The sequence below is a fragment of the Ovis aries genome, chromosome 6, assembly GCF_016772045.2.
Source record: "Ovis aries strain OAR_USU_Benz2616 breed Rambouillet chromosome 6, ARS-UI_Ramb_v3.0, whole genome shotgun sequence".
NCBI lineage: Eukaryota > Metazoa > Chordata > Mammalia > Artiodactyla > Bovidae > Ovis > Ovis aries.
The window spans coordinates 73,804,360-73,819,390 of NC_056059.1; the positions used below are offsets into that span (position 1 = coordinate 73,804,360).

General features: G+C 37.8%; 1 non-coding gene across 1 annotated transcript; it reads right to left on the bottom strand.

Annotated features, from left to right (window-relative positions):
• Positions 1-10,573: 10,573 nt before the first annotated feature.
• LOC114115492 (U6 spliceosomal RNA) lies at positions 10,574-10,680 on the bottom strand. The gene has a single exon (XR_003589829.1). It is a non-coding gene; the product is annotated as a U6 spliceosomal RNA (small nuclear RNA).
• Between the last annotated feature and the right edge of the window lie 4,351 nt (positions 10,681-15,031).

Consider the following 15,031-nt stretch of genomic DNA (forward strand, 5'->3'; position numbering starts at 1 on the left):
AGGAACCTTCATGCTGTTTTCCACAGCAGCTGCACCATTTTGCATTCCAACAGTGTGCAAATGTTCCTATTTCTCTACATCCTTGCCAACACTTACTGTCTTTTGTTTTAATCTCTAAAATATATGACATTTCTACAATTTTATAGTAAAACAAACAAACAAAAAAAAAAAACCCCAAACTAGTAACCTGATTAAAAAATGGGCTAAAATTTTGAATATACATATATCTCCAAAGCAGACATTCAAATGGCCAACATGTAGATGAACTCAACTTCACTAAACATCAGGGAAATTCAAATCAAACCCACAGTGTAATATCATCTTATCAGTTAGGATGATTATTATTAAAATATTTGTATGATATTTAAGCAAACATTACAGTTTGCTTGCATACAGTTCTCAGGACTCAGTGGGGAAGAAGTCAGTGGGTCAGAGAAGCAAACTGAGGGATTCTCACTTTTCCAAGTTCGTTCCACTCCAGTACTCTTGCCTGGAAAATCCCATGGATGGAGGAGCCTGCTAGGCTGCAGTCCATGGGGTCTCAAACAGTAGGACATGACTGAACGACTTCACTTTCACATTTCACTTTCTGCATTGGAGATGGAAATGGCAACCCACTCCAGTGTTCTTGCCTGGAGAATCCCAGGGACGGGGGAGCCTGGTGGGCTGCTGTCTATGGGGTTGCACAGAGTCGGACACGACTGAAGCGACTTAGCAGTAGGAGCATAGGAGGAGTTCCTAGAGGTACAGACCATTGTTCAATAGCCATGAGTTCTCAGACTATTTGGTCTTTTCCTTTCCAAATATGGTAGATTCAGCTCTTCTTTGATGGTCCCCAAAATATGATAGAACAGATATATAATCTGTTCCCTTAATATGTCCCTGGCACTAAGTTCTATAGGGCTAGATTAGCATAAACAAACTCATGAACATAACCAAAGCAGATCAAGAATGGCCAAGTATTCATGTTTATGCTAAGTCACTTTAGTTGTTTCCAACTCTTCGCAACCCCTTGGACTGTAGTCTGTCAGGCTCCTCTGTCCATGGGATTCTCCATCCAGCAAGAATACTGGAGTGTGTTATCATGTCCTCCTCTGGCAGATCTTCCTGATCTAGGGATCAAACCCATATCCCTTAAGGCCTCCTGCTTTGGGCAGGCAGATTTTTACCACTAGCATAGACAGGGAAGCCCCAAGCATTCATAAAGCTCATCATTTATTTTGAAACATAAGATTGGAAGTTATTTATTCACTTAACATTTCAATGTTAGTTATAGTCAAACTACGCTCAACAGATTACATCAGCAAGCTTCATACCAGTAATCTATGGGCTTAAGTACAGTGGCAAATAGACTGATAGCCCCAGAATGTCTCATCACACAGTATTAATATTATGGGCATATAGTAGGTCTCACATAGGCTGGGGAATATGCAGAGAACAATCGAGAAAGTTGTCAAGGCAAGCAGTCAGCTTGGTTGGCCTGCATTGTATTTTCATGATCTCTCATCTTCTGCCTTTTTTGTCACTTTCTGTACACCTCACATATTCTTTACCTTCTCTATTAGCATTTTGTTCTTGGAAATAGTTCTCATTGGTAATAAAGATATATTATTAGGGCTTATTAAATTTTTTCCTTATAATCGTTAATTTTTATAATTAAGGATTTAAATGAATTTTTTTTTCTAAAATTGCAGCTAAAACTATTTTTACTTTGAAGCATTTCTTGAACTCTAAAGCAGAGGTATTTATTCCAACTATGATTTTGCAAGATTTTGAAAGTATGACTATTAGAACACTCATTACATGCATTATGGTTATTTTTTATATTTGACATCACAACCCTAATGTAATCCCCATGAAGGTAGATGATGCATTTTATTAATTTCTGTATTTTTCTCAGTTCCTGACAGTATATGCTCAATAAATATTTATTTAATAAATAATAGATAACTAAGTGCATGAAGATATGATTTCTATATTTCTTAGGTCATTATGAACAGTATCATGATCATTTCAAGCAGTCAATAAATATATGATGAATTATTGAAATACTTTATGAGGACCTCTTTAATTGATTGAAACCCAGTCTGCAATGATTATTCCTTGAGTCTTCTATTTGTAGGCAGAGGGAGGCAATAGAAAAAGTGTTGTCCTAAGAATCGATTTTTAGGTTTGGCTGGAATTTTTTTTTTTGGTATTATTTTGGGCAGTTCATTTTTACGTTTACAACCTTCAGTATCCTCCTGTTAAAATGAAGATAAGAACTGCCCTGCACTCTTTACTGGGTGGGTTGTGTTGAGAATGAAATGGGATACTCTATTTTGTAAATAAAGGAGCCCTATAAATGTAAGTGATAAATTGGAATATTGGGTCTGCAATTTTGGTCTACCAAGATTAACTTTCTGCATTCAAAACAGTTTGAAAGATATATTTTTGCAGTGATCAAACCAATTAGGGATGTAGATGAATCCTTTTTTTTAAGGTTTGAAAGTACATTTTGTTCAATATTAACTTAAAATATTTTATGAACACACAAAAATATTTTGATAAATTTAAGAAACTATTTTAAAAGATAGGTGTGCTAAAATATAAACATTCTAATTCATGATAAATTATGCATTCTAGGGAAGTGTTATAAAAATTAGACATGTCTACCTACTTCTTCTCCAGGCAGAAGTGATAATCAGGAGTTCTTACATATTTTATTTTTCACTGGAAGACAAGTCACATTCCTAAATTCCAGATTCATTGCTATGTTGGAGGTGATTTGATTTTTTAGCAAAACATAAACACCAAATTCCAGGTTCAACACTTTGCTGTTTCAGAATGTCTGTTTCTTTAGCAACTTTTACCCTTTATAAGGATTTTGAATGTTCATGTTCAAAGTTATCTTCAAGTCACAAGAGGAACTCTCTATAGAACCCATTAAATTATATTCATCAGTTATGTGAATATTAAAGTTTAATTAAAAATTTAAATAAAATTAACACAAAATTTGAAGCAGACATCTAAGTGTATGTTTCCCTAGAAATTTCTGAAAGGCCAGGCATGAGAGCTACAGTAATTAAAGACTTATCAGTAATCTAAGTTGAGCATCTAACATAGACATTTAATTTAGGTTAGTACTTAACATAACTACACTTGGACTGACTATTAGAATATCTGCTCGTTATTAAAAATAATAGCTGGAAAATTAACATTTAACAATTTTGATGAAATATGCTCTGTATTCAAGTAGATATTTTCCCTCAAATATGTGTAAATACATATTTAGTAAAGGCCCCTATCTTCTTATAAAAAATCCTACTAATGTTTTCAGTAAATTAAGGGAATTTTTTAATATAATAGAAAGTACCAGAATAGCAGTTATAGAGTGTGTGCTTTTGAAAAGAATATTTAAGAGAGCATTTAGACATTCAGTGATATTGTAGTTAGTTTTCAGTGGGTATATTACAAATCTAATAAATGCCAATTTGAGCATTTAATCAATAGTTATTGGACACCTATTGGATACGACTATACTAAAGGCATATAGATAATACCATGGGGCATTTTACAAAATTGTAAAGTGTATTTTATTTGCTTTTAAATGCTTGTATTAAATAGGAGGGAGTGCAAAGTAGAAAGTTATAAGAAGCAAAATAGTTCAGATTATTAGAAAAATTGAAAAATCACATCTGAGTGGAATAACTGAGGGAAATTCTATGAAAAAGCACTTAACTAGCCCTTGAAGGGTAAAATATCAGATCATATAAAAACTGAAAATGAAAAGCTAACTAGATGTATAATAGTTTGCTTTATATATTTAGATGCTTCTTTATTAGGTGCATGTATTTTAATAAATTTTATATCCTTTTAAAATTTTTATCCTTTTATCATTATATAATGTCCTTCTTTGTCATTTGTTATAGACTGTTTTTTTTTTTCAGACTTTGTTTCAAAGCCTGTTTTCTCTGATATGAGTGTTACTACCCCTGCTTTTTTGTTTCCATTTACATAAAATATTATTTTTCTGTCTCCTTGTTAAAATTCTGTGTTCTTCTATTGTTTCCCCTAATTCATTTAGCATTCTTACTGCTAAAGCTTTGAACTTTTTAATCTGGTAAACTATTTATTGTCTCTCTTTTTTTTTTTTTTTCAGGGTTTTCTCTTGTTCTTTGATTGAAACAAATTCCTCTTCTCATTTTGCTTAACTTTTTCTTCACCTATAAAATTAAGTGAAGCAGTTACCTATTGCAGTATTGACGGGGTGTGAGTGGCAGCATCCTTATATAGTCTATGTGTTCCCAGTGGCCTTGGTGGATAAGCTGGATCGGACATGAACAGAAGCCACATCTTTCTCCAGGGTGTTCTGTCAGTTATCATCACCTTGGTAGGAGGTGAAACTTGAAGTTGAGTTAGGGCCAGAGCTGGGACTTCTCTCTTCAGTGGCCATCACTGTTCTATCAGGGGCAGTGTTGTGTCCCTACAGTTGCAGCAGAAGTTCTGAGGGTCGTGTCTGAGGTTGGCTCCATTCCCTTTGAGGGTGTGCTGTCCTCTACTCCCAGCACTGGCACCCTTGCTGGGGCAAGAGGCACTGTTGCAGGTGTTGGTGGGGGTTGGGGTGTGGGCGGCTTCAGTCAGAGACCCAGATTATTTCTGAGGTGCCACTTGTGTAAGGGCTAGTGATGTCTGCCCCCACCCTGCTCAGATGCCTCACTAGGTCTGAACTGTTTTTATGTCTCACAGCTGAGTTCTCCCCTTGGCTCAAGGCACCCCTCTCTCTAACGTGGAGTTGTGTTGCGAAGGAAGAAGGGCTAGAGCAGTGTCTCAGTTCAGGCTGGTGAGATGACAGGAAACTGGTGAGTGACCTGTGGAGTTTCAATCTGCCTTGTCTCAGAAGTAAGCAAGAGTGTGCATGCTCCTCCTGAGTGGAGTCCAGGCTTCTCTCAGCCCTTCTGTTAGACCCACTGGCCCTCTAACCAGCCAAAGAGATTTGTCTTCTGAGTGAGGGACTCAGGACTGGGGTGTGCAACATGTGGCTCAAACCACTCATTTGCCAGAGAGGATCTCTGCCCATGTAATCTCCCTGCTTCTTTGTGTTTTTGTCTAGTTTTTATGGTCGCGTCCGACTCTTTGCAACCTCATGGACTGTGGCCTACCAGGATCCTGGGTCCATGGGATTTTCCAGGCAAGAGTACTGCAGTGGGTTGCCATTTCCTTCTCCAGGGGATCTTCCCAACCCAGGGATCAAATCTGGGCCTCCCACATTGTAGGCAGACGCTTTACCATCTGAGCCACCAGGGAAGAAGCTATTATATTTTTAGAGAAAAAATTTATTATTATAAAATAAATGAAGTAATTGAGGATCAAAGAAATGAAGTAGCTTGTTAAGGTGACTTAAAAATTTACTCCAAGTACTTTTTGGGTGAAGCTTCAAAATAGCTGGTACACTATTTCAGTTTGTTTACTTTGGACATAGTATTTTTTTTAGATCACCAGTATGTGGCAAATGTTTAAAGTCACAGTTTTTCCTGTTTTTTCATTGATTTTTAAAAAGTGAATAGAATGTTGAATGGATTGCTTTTCTTTTTGGATGTCTCACAATGACCAAATAAGTATAATCGACAATTTTAGACTATTTTACTTTAGATTTGACGTAAAGATAGAAAATCATAGCCCGCAAATTCTTTAACACACAGACATACATAGATAGTGGGGTGGGGGTAGGAAGAGAGAGTAGTAGAGGGGAGAGGAAAGAGGAGGCTAGAATGAGAGGAGAGTGTGGGTGAGAAGAACAGGGAACAAAAATAAACTTGAGGATAGATTAAGGGCTCAAATATGCAGATGACACCACCCTTATGGCAGAAAGTGAAGAGGAACTAAAAAGGCTCTTGATGAAAGTGAAAGTGGAGAGTGAAAAAGTTGGCTTAAAGCTCAACATTCAGAAAACGAAGATCATGGCATACGGTCCCATCACTTTATGGGAAATAGATGGGGAAACAGTGGAAACAGTGTCAGACTTTATTTTTCTGGGCTCCAAAATCACTGCAGATGGTGACTGCAGCCATGAGATTAAAAGACACTTACTCCTTGGAAGAAAAGTTATGACCAACCTGGATAGCATATTCAAAAGCAGAGACATTCCTTTGCCAACTAAGGTCCGTTTAGTTAAGGCTATGGTTTTTCCTGTGGTCATGTATGGATGTGAGAGTTGGACTGTGAAGAAGGCTGAGTGCCGAAGAATTGATGCTTTTGAACTGTGGTGTTGAAGAAGACTCTTTAGAGTCCCTTGGACTGCAAGGAGATTCAACCAATCCATTCTGAAGGAGATCAGTCCTGGGGGTTCTTTGGAAGGAATGATGCTAAAGCTGAAATTCCAGTACTTTGGCCACCTCATGCGAAGAGTTGACTCATTGGAAGAGACTTTGATGCTGGGAGGGATTGGGGGCAGGAGGAGAAGGGGACGACAGAGGATGAGATGGCTGGATGGCATCACTGACTTGTTGGACGTGAGTCTAAGTGAACTCTGGGAGTTGGTGATGGACAGGGAGGCCTGGCGTGCTGTGATTCATGGGGTTGCAAGGAGTCGGACATGATTGAGTGAGTGAACTGAACTGAACTGAAGGGCTTTTGTTATTTATCTATGCTGTCTGTCTTTCTTCTCTATGACATTCAATTTGAATTCTCTTTGCAGATATTTATGTGTGCTTGTAAAAGGCAAAAAAAGATACATACATACATATGCATAGAATTTAAACTTTAAATCTGGATTTTTACCACACATAAATGATCAGTGTCTGTAAAAGGTTATAGAAACTGGAAGGCAGTCCATATATTTTAAACTAATCTCCTTTAGAGTACCTTTAAATTTATTCAACATAGCAGTTTTATTAAATTCCTTGATTTAAAGTATTACTGAATTATCCTGTAATCTACAATTCTCAGGTGAATAGACAAAAACTCCATCAAGCTAAGAAGATGGGAATCTAATTCCACAGAACAAAATGTGCTTTTAATAAACTGTGACAAAACAGTCACAAAAAAGAAAAAAGGTTTAGGAGGCAAAAGAACCAAGTCTCAGACTAATGAAAACATTCAATCCACATGTCACAAGCAAATAAGAGGAACGAATATGGAAAGTCGGCGCTGACCTTCAAGAATACATTTTCTCTGCGCTGGAACAGACTCACCTAGGAGAGCAATGAATCTTCCTGGTTAACATTTATCTTACAAAGAAGTGCAATAAAATGGTTAAAAGAATAAATTTTAAAGCAAGAGCACAGTGAAACCAACCTAACTAAAGGAATATGTTTCACACAATGCAAACATAATGCCTATTGAATGATAGTATGTACCTGTGCATGCATGGGCATGTATACACAGCATTGAGATAGACTGGTTGTAGGCTGCTTCTATTTTCCAAACTCTGATGGTATTTGAAAGCTTAATTACAAATTTAAGATTTCTGATTGTAAGTAACTTATATCCATTATAGAAAACTAAAATTACCAAGATTAGAATTAAGGAAAAAATTATTCACATACTTAAAATAATCACTGTTAACATTTTTGTGCATTCACCTTGTATTACTCTTTTAATTTTGCTGGAATTTTATTTGCATAATTGAGATATTACTTTTAGTTAACTTTATATTCTTCTCTTTTCACTAAATTGAACAGAGAAATTTTCAATCACAGTTAAGAGAAAACCTTATTTTAAATGACTGCTTGATATTCTAATAGATTCATATACTTCATAAATATTCCTTATTCATGGACATTTAAACATATTTTTTTTGCTTCTTAATAATGCTGCATTAATATTTTTTCTTTGTCAATGCAGTTTATGTACCTCCTTTGTATAATTTCTATGAATTTAATTTTCAATTCCAAGGGCAAGAACATTTTGGACTCTCTTTGGCTTATATTACCAATTGTTTTCCAGAAGTTTGCACCAATTTGTACAGAACTATATGAGGGTGACTCTTACCCTTTGATTGAGCTAACAGTCATTACAATTTTTATTTTTTATAATTTGTTCTATTTTTAAAAAATCCCTCTTTATTAAATTTTTGTTTATTCTTGACTATATCGATATTGACAATTCTATATGTATAAAGTGTTTCCTCATTTTATTAACTATTTTCTTTCTTATCTTCTTTTGGTACTTTACTTTTTTCGTCATCTACTGTGCTTTTTATGTAGGAAGGCTCAAGAATTTTCTCACTCATGTTTTTACTTTTCTATTCTTTATTACTAGTTTTTCCTTGGGTGGTAATTATATTATTTGAATCATGCAAATGTTTATTATTTATTTGTCATCAACATCATTTTTCAGTTGCCTCTACAGATGTTTTTCTATTTCTCTTAGTATTAATAATAATGCTGCTGCTGGTAGCCAGCTTATATGTGTGTTTGGCACTGTTTGAAGTGCTTGTTTTATTATATAACTTGATCCTCACGAAATCCAAGAGGAAGGTCATATTATTAAGGCCATTTTTTAGATGAGGAAATGAGGCACATAGAATTGAAATAACTTTCTCAGTGAAAGTGAAATTCGCCTGGTTATGTGTCCTACTCTTTGCAACCCCATGGACTATACAGTCCATGGAATTCTCCAGGCCAGAACTCTAGAGTGGGTAGCCGTTCCCTTCTCCAGGGGATCTTCCCAACTCAGGGACTGAACCCAGGTTTCCCACATTGCAGGTGGATTCTTTACCAACTGAGCCACTAGGGAAGCCCAAAATGGTGCGTTGCTTCCCCATCAGGGAATCCAACCCAGGTGTCCCACGTGACAGGCAGAGATACTGACCACTATACTAAAAAGGAGGGTGCAACCACCTGGCCTCCCCAACTTGTTCAGTGCTACCCATCAAAATACCAACCCAGGCAATCTGGCCCCAGAATTAATTTTTGCTTTATGGCACTTTGATAGTATTTCATTCATTACCTAGAGGTTCATGCTCTGCCCATCTTCATTATGTATGAGATCTTTAATCAATTTAGGCTTATTCTCTATATTACCTTTGAAACCAGTTTACAGTTAAAAGAATAGACTTTGATCTGTAAACTCTGTGAAGCACAAATAAAATAGATTCATTTTCTCTAACCATTGACTTCAGCCATCCTATGTTGAATTTCCCTTTTCCTGGTGACACATAATGGTATTTTTATCTCAGACAAATCCTGTAGCAGTTCCAGAAAGACCCTTTCTGATCAGTAATATTAAAATCCCACCCATTGCACAGGTTACGGATGTGGGAGAGGAGTTCTAGTTCAAACTAGTCCCAATTTCCCTCCTTCGTGTTCTGTCAGTACATCCCACTGTCCCTTGTTTCTGAGCTCCTTGGTCCAGGGGTGGCGTTCTTCAGGGTTACCTTCAAGACAGCTCAATCTGTGCTACCTCCTATGGTGTCCATTGGGCCTGCTGAAAACTTGCACATTCTCTCATCTGACACAAGGTTGACAAGCAGGCTACTCTATTGCATCTCTCTACTTTGCTTTCTTCAAATTTCTTCAATCCAATAGGATTTAGGGTAGAGGTGGGGCTCTGATAGCTGAGCCAATCCACTGCACAGGCAGGTATCCCCCTGGAGAATGAGATGCCTGTTCAACTACACATTCTTACTTCCTAGGAGTCACTCTCTCAGGATCCCTTACTTGATTTCAGGAAATGAGGATATTTCTCTCTTTCTCGCTCAGTCTGTCTCTATCTGTTTCTTTTTCTCCCTCATTCTCCTTCCCTTAACTTCTCTGATTTTTGTTTATACCGACAGACAGGGCCGAGAAGAAGATTGGATGAGATGACAATTGAGGGCAGGAAATCCGCTTCACTTCCTCTCTCTCATAATAAGCCCTGGAAACAGTCTGTCTGCTGCTGTTTACCTTGCTCTTTCTAGAATGTAGTGTTTGTGTTATCTTTTCGCTGTATCTTTGGATCCTGTCCGTTTGGGGTTATCCAGGTAAGTCTTGCTACATACTGGTTGTTGCTTGGTGGGTCAGTCATGTCCAACTCTTTGAGACACCATGAACTGCAGCACACCAGGCTTCCCTGTCTTTCATCATCTGAAGCTTGCTCAAACTCCTGTCATTTCAGTCAGTGATGCCATCCAATCATCTCGCCCTCTGTTGTCCCCTTCTCTTTCTGCCTTCAGTCTTTCCCAGCATCAGAGTCTTTACACATTACACATTCTATTTTTACACAGAGTCTTCACACATTCTATTTTTACACATTAGTTTTACACATTAACACATTCTATTTTTCTTGCCAACCCTGATGACTGTTGGGTTAGTGTTCCTCCTTGGTGTTTGCTTAGATTTTAGTCTATGTTTTAAAGGTATGTTTTTTATATGCAACGTAAAGTTCTGTTTTTGTAAGTCAGCTGATACACTGTCTTTTTGTGGCTCAACAAGATGAATGATGTGCCTGAGGTCACACTCTTACTGAGGAGAGACTTTTCAGTTCTATCCCAGGTGTGTCTGCCTATGAACACATGCCTCTAATCACTACATTTCTTATTTTTCTTGAGTAATGTGGAAAATATTATCTTGATTTACATTTTATAATTTTTGTAATGTTTTTCTTTCTTTTTTTAAATATGGAACGCTTCACCAATTTGCGTGTCATCCTTGCCCAGGGACCATGCTAATCTTCTCTGGATTGTTCCAATTTTAGTATATGTGCTGCTGAAGCGAGCACTGTAATGTTTTTCAAATATTCACACTTGAAGCTTTAATTGTCTAATTCAAGGATAATACTATAAGCTTTAATCAGATGAGAAAACAAATACACTTCATTTCCTTCCATTTCTACCCACATCATTCCCAATCTTTCTTGATCTTTATTTTTCTAATTGGTTTAGTGATTAAATGCATGAGTATTGGAGTCAAAAAGGCCTGGGTTTAAATCTGAGATCTGACATAGTTTCATTTGTAAAATGAGGATGAAAGAGTTAAGACAATAAATTGAAAATTACATTGTGAGTCTTGTATTAAGCAGTTGATGAGATTTAAACACATTTGTCTATGCCTGGAAAACTGGTGGTACATGCCCAGTGAAAGTCTGTTTGCATTATTTGGGAGGTGAATATGCTTCTAGGAAAAAATGTGATTGGCTATCCTTATAGCCTTACCTGGATATAGTGAGATTTATAATTAGTAAGTCTAGTAAAATTAAATTTATTTGCATGACATATTGTTTAGCTGTGTAAGGAACACCTGGATTTGACCCAAAATGAGGCCTAATGTTTATGATTTTGAGCATAGCTTGGAGCTCTAACTCAAATCTGTTTTTTATTCAGTCTCCAGAGATTATTTGACCCTAGAGAAAGGAATGAACAGAAGTAAAACCCAATAGACTGTTTTGGAAAACTGAATTTTGGAGCACAAATTAAACTACTTTCAAGCTCTTTAAAAAACACATGTATGATGATGCAAAGGCAGAGAATGGCTTTTTCCCTCCTCTCTCTGCCCCATGTTACCACAGGTACCAGTGCTTGATGGGGCTGACCCTGACTACCAGCTTTGACCGCAGGGAGCCAACTTGACCTGTGGGTGCTCAGTGTATACAGAGCCTGAGTGAGGAGTGAGGAAGGGACAGTGGAGTCTGAAAGAGCAGGAGGTTCGGGGAATAATTGCAAGTATTCCCATTGGCTGCCAGAGGCCATTTTGTCAAGTGCAGGTATTTGAGCCAGATGCTTCTACATCTTTGACTTTTCCTTTCTCCCCCTTCTTCCTACATTTGATCCACAAAGAAATCCCATTGACTCAACTCTGAAATATAATCTGAACCCAAGCATTCTACTCCCCTGGTCCTGACCCCACCATCTCTCACCTGAATTATCCTGTGGTCACCTCACTGATTTCTCTGTTTTTACCTTTGCCCTCAGTAATGTATTCACAATGTAGCAGCCAGAATGAGCCTTTTAATTTATTATTTTTTATTGAGATACGATTGACATGAAGGACTGTGTAAGTTTAAGGTTTATAATATGTTGATTTCATACTTATATATATATCGCAGTGTGATTACTCAGCTAACACCTGTATAAAGTCACATTATCATCACTTCCTTTTCCTAGTGGGAACAATTGAGACCTAGTCTCCTAGCAACTTTGAAGTTTATAGTACAGTACTATTGTCAACAGTCACTATTGTGTACACTGGATCTCCAGGACTTATTTATCGACTGGTTGCAAGTTTCTACCTTTATCAGTTCAGTTGAGTTCAGTCGCTCAGTCGTGTCTGACTCTTTGCAACCCCATGAATCGCAGCACGCCAGGCCTCCCTGTCCATCACCAACTCCTGGAGCTCACTCAGACTCACGCCCATTGAGTCAGTGATGCCATCTAGCCATCGCATCCTCTGTCATCCCCTTCTCCTCCTGCCTCCAATCCCTCCCAGCATCAGAGTCTTTTCCAATGAGTCAACTTTTCGCATGAGGTGGCCAAAGTACTGGAGTTTCAGCTTTAGCATCATTCCTTCCAAAGAACACCCAGGGCTGATCTCCTTCAGAATGGACTGGTTGCATCTCCTTGCAGTCCAAGGGACTGTCAAGAGTCTCTCCAACACCACAGTTCAAAAGCATCAATTCTTTGGCACTCAGCCTTTTTCACAGTCCAACTCTCCCATCAATACATGACTACCGGAAAAACCATAGCCTTGACTAGACGGACTTTAGTTGGCAAAGTAATGTCTCTGCTTTTGAATATGCTATCCAGGTTGGTCATAACTTTTCTTCCAAGGAGTAAGTGTCTTTTAATTTCATGGCTGCAATCATCATCTGCAATGATTTTGGAGCCCTCCAAAATAAAAAGTCTGACACTGTTTCCACTGTTTCCCCGTCTATTTCCCATGAAGTGATGGGACCAGATGCCATGATCTTCATTTTCTGAATGTTGAACTTTAAGCCAACTTTTTCACTCTCCTCTTTCACTTTCATCAAGAGGCTCTTTAGTTCTTCTTTACTTTCTGCCATAAGGGTGGTGTCATAGCATATCTGAGGTTATTGATATTTGTTCCAGCAATCTTGATTCCAGCTTGTGCTTCTTCCAGCCCAGCGTTTCTCATGATGTACTCTGCATATAAGTTAAATAAGCAGGGTGACAGTATTCCTTTATGTATTCCTTTTCTTATTTGGAACCAATCTGTTGTTCCATGTCCAGTTCTGACTGTTGCTTCCTGACCTGCATACAGATTTCTCAAGAGGCAGGTCAGATATTCCCATCTCTTTCAGAATTTTCCACAATTTATTGTGATCCACACAGTCAAAGGCTTGGGCATAGTCAATAAAGCAGAACTAGATGTTTTTCTGGAATTCTCTTGCTTTTTTGATGATCCAGCAGATGTTGGCAATTTGATGTCTGGTTGCTCTGCCTTTTCTAAAACCAGCTTGAACGTGGAAGACATTTATTTAGAAATCTATGATCATAGGTACATAACTGTATGAAATGTTAGGTAAATGCAACTTAGAACTTTTCTAAACACTCTTTATTCTGGAAAGTTTAAGTGAAAATGTGAAATAGAAGATGAATTCAGGAAACTATTTTGCAAAGTGGATCACATGGAGTATTAATAATTACTTTTCAGGGGACAAATTTGGGCATTCTGAGTCAGTCAAGAGATGTGAGACAGGATCTCTGCTCTACCACATTCTAGCAATGGCTCTGGATTATGTCCAAAGGAAATAAAAATAGAGTGCTGAAGAGATATATGCATTCCATGTTTATTAAAGTTTTATTCACAATAGCCAAGATAGAGAAACAAACTAAGTGCCCATTGCTAGATAAAAAAAGATGTGATTAAATATACTCTCTCTCCACATATAAACATCTTTATATTATATATGCAGAAGACCCAGGTTTGATCCGTGGATCAGGAAGATCCCTCAAGAAAAGAATGGCTATCCTCTGCAGTATTCTTGCTTGGAGAATTCCAAGGACAGAGCAGCCTGTCAGGCTACTGTCATGAAAAAAAAAAAAAAAACAAAACAGAAAATCTTGCCACTTGCAATATCGATGGACCCTGAGAGCATTATCCTAAGTGAAATAAGTCAGACAGAGACTTATTGGCTTAAAGCTCAACATTCAGAAAACTAAGATCATGGCATCCAGTCCATCACTTCATGGCAAATAGATGGGGAAACAGTGGAAACAGTTCAGACTTTATTTTTCTGGGCTCCAAAATCACTGCAGATGGTGACTACAGCCATGAAATTAAAAGACACTTACTCCTTGGAAGGAAAGTTATTACCAAACTAGACAGTATATTAAAAAACAGAGACATTACTTTGCCAACAAAGGTCCATCTAGTCAAGGCTATGGTTTTTCCTGTGGTCTTGTATGGGTGTGAGAGTTCGACTGTGAAGAAGGCTGAGCACCGAAGAATTGACGCTTTTGAAGTGTGGTGTTGGAGAAGACTCTTGAGAGTCCCTTGGACTGCAAGGAGATCTAACCAGTCCGTCCTAAAGGAGATCAGTCATGAATGTTCATTGGAAGGACTGATGTTGAAACTGAAACTCCAATACTTTGGCCACCTGATGAAGAGCTGACTCATTTGAAAAGACCCTGATGCTGAGAAAGATTGAGCACAGGAGGAAAAGGGGACAACAGAGGATGAGAAGATTGAATGGCATCACCGATTCAATGGACATGGGTTTGGGTAAAATCCGGGAGTTGGTGATGGACAGGGAGGCTTGGCATGCTGAGGTCCATGGGGTCGCAAAGAGTCGGACACAACTGAGTGACTGAACTGAACTGAACTGAACTAATGCCTCTTTGAGAGAAAGTGCCAGGTAATTGTAATTATTTGTGATTCCCTAAGATTATAAATCTAGGGCCAAGAAAATTAACAAATGCAGAGCATTGTTGATGAGTATTAATGCATCTTTGTTTTCATTTATGTGTAAAATTGTGTTAAATATACTGGTCAATAACCTAAACTCTGTAGTACCGTGAAATCAGTTTCCTATAATCTGCCTTTTTTATTGCAATTTGTTTCCCTGTGAGTTGTTTGTAGGTCTTTTTGAGTTTGAGATTCATATTTATTTTTAC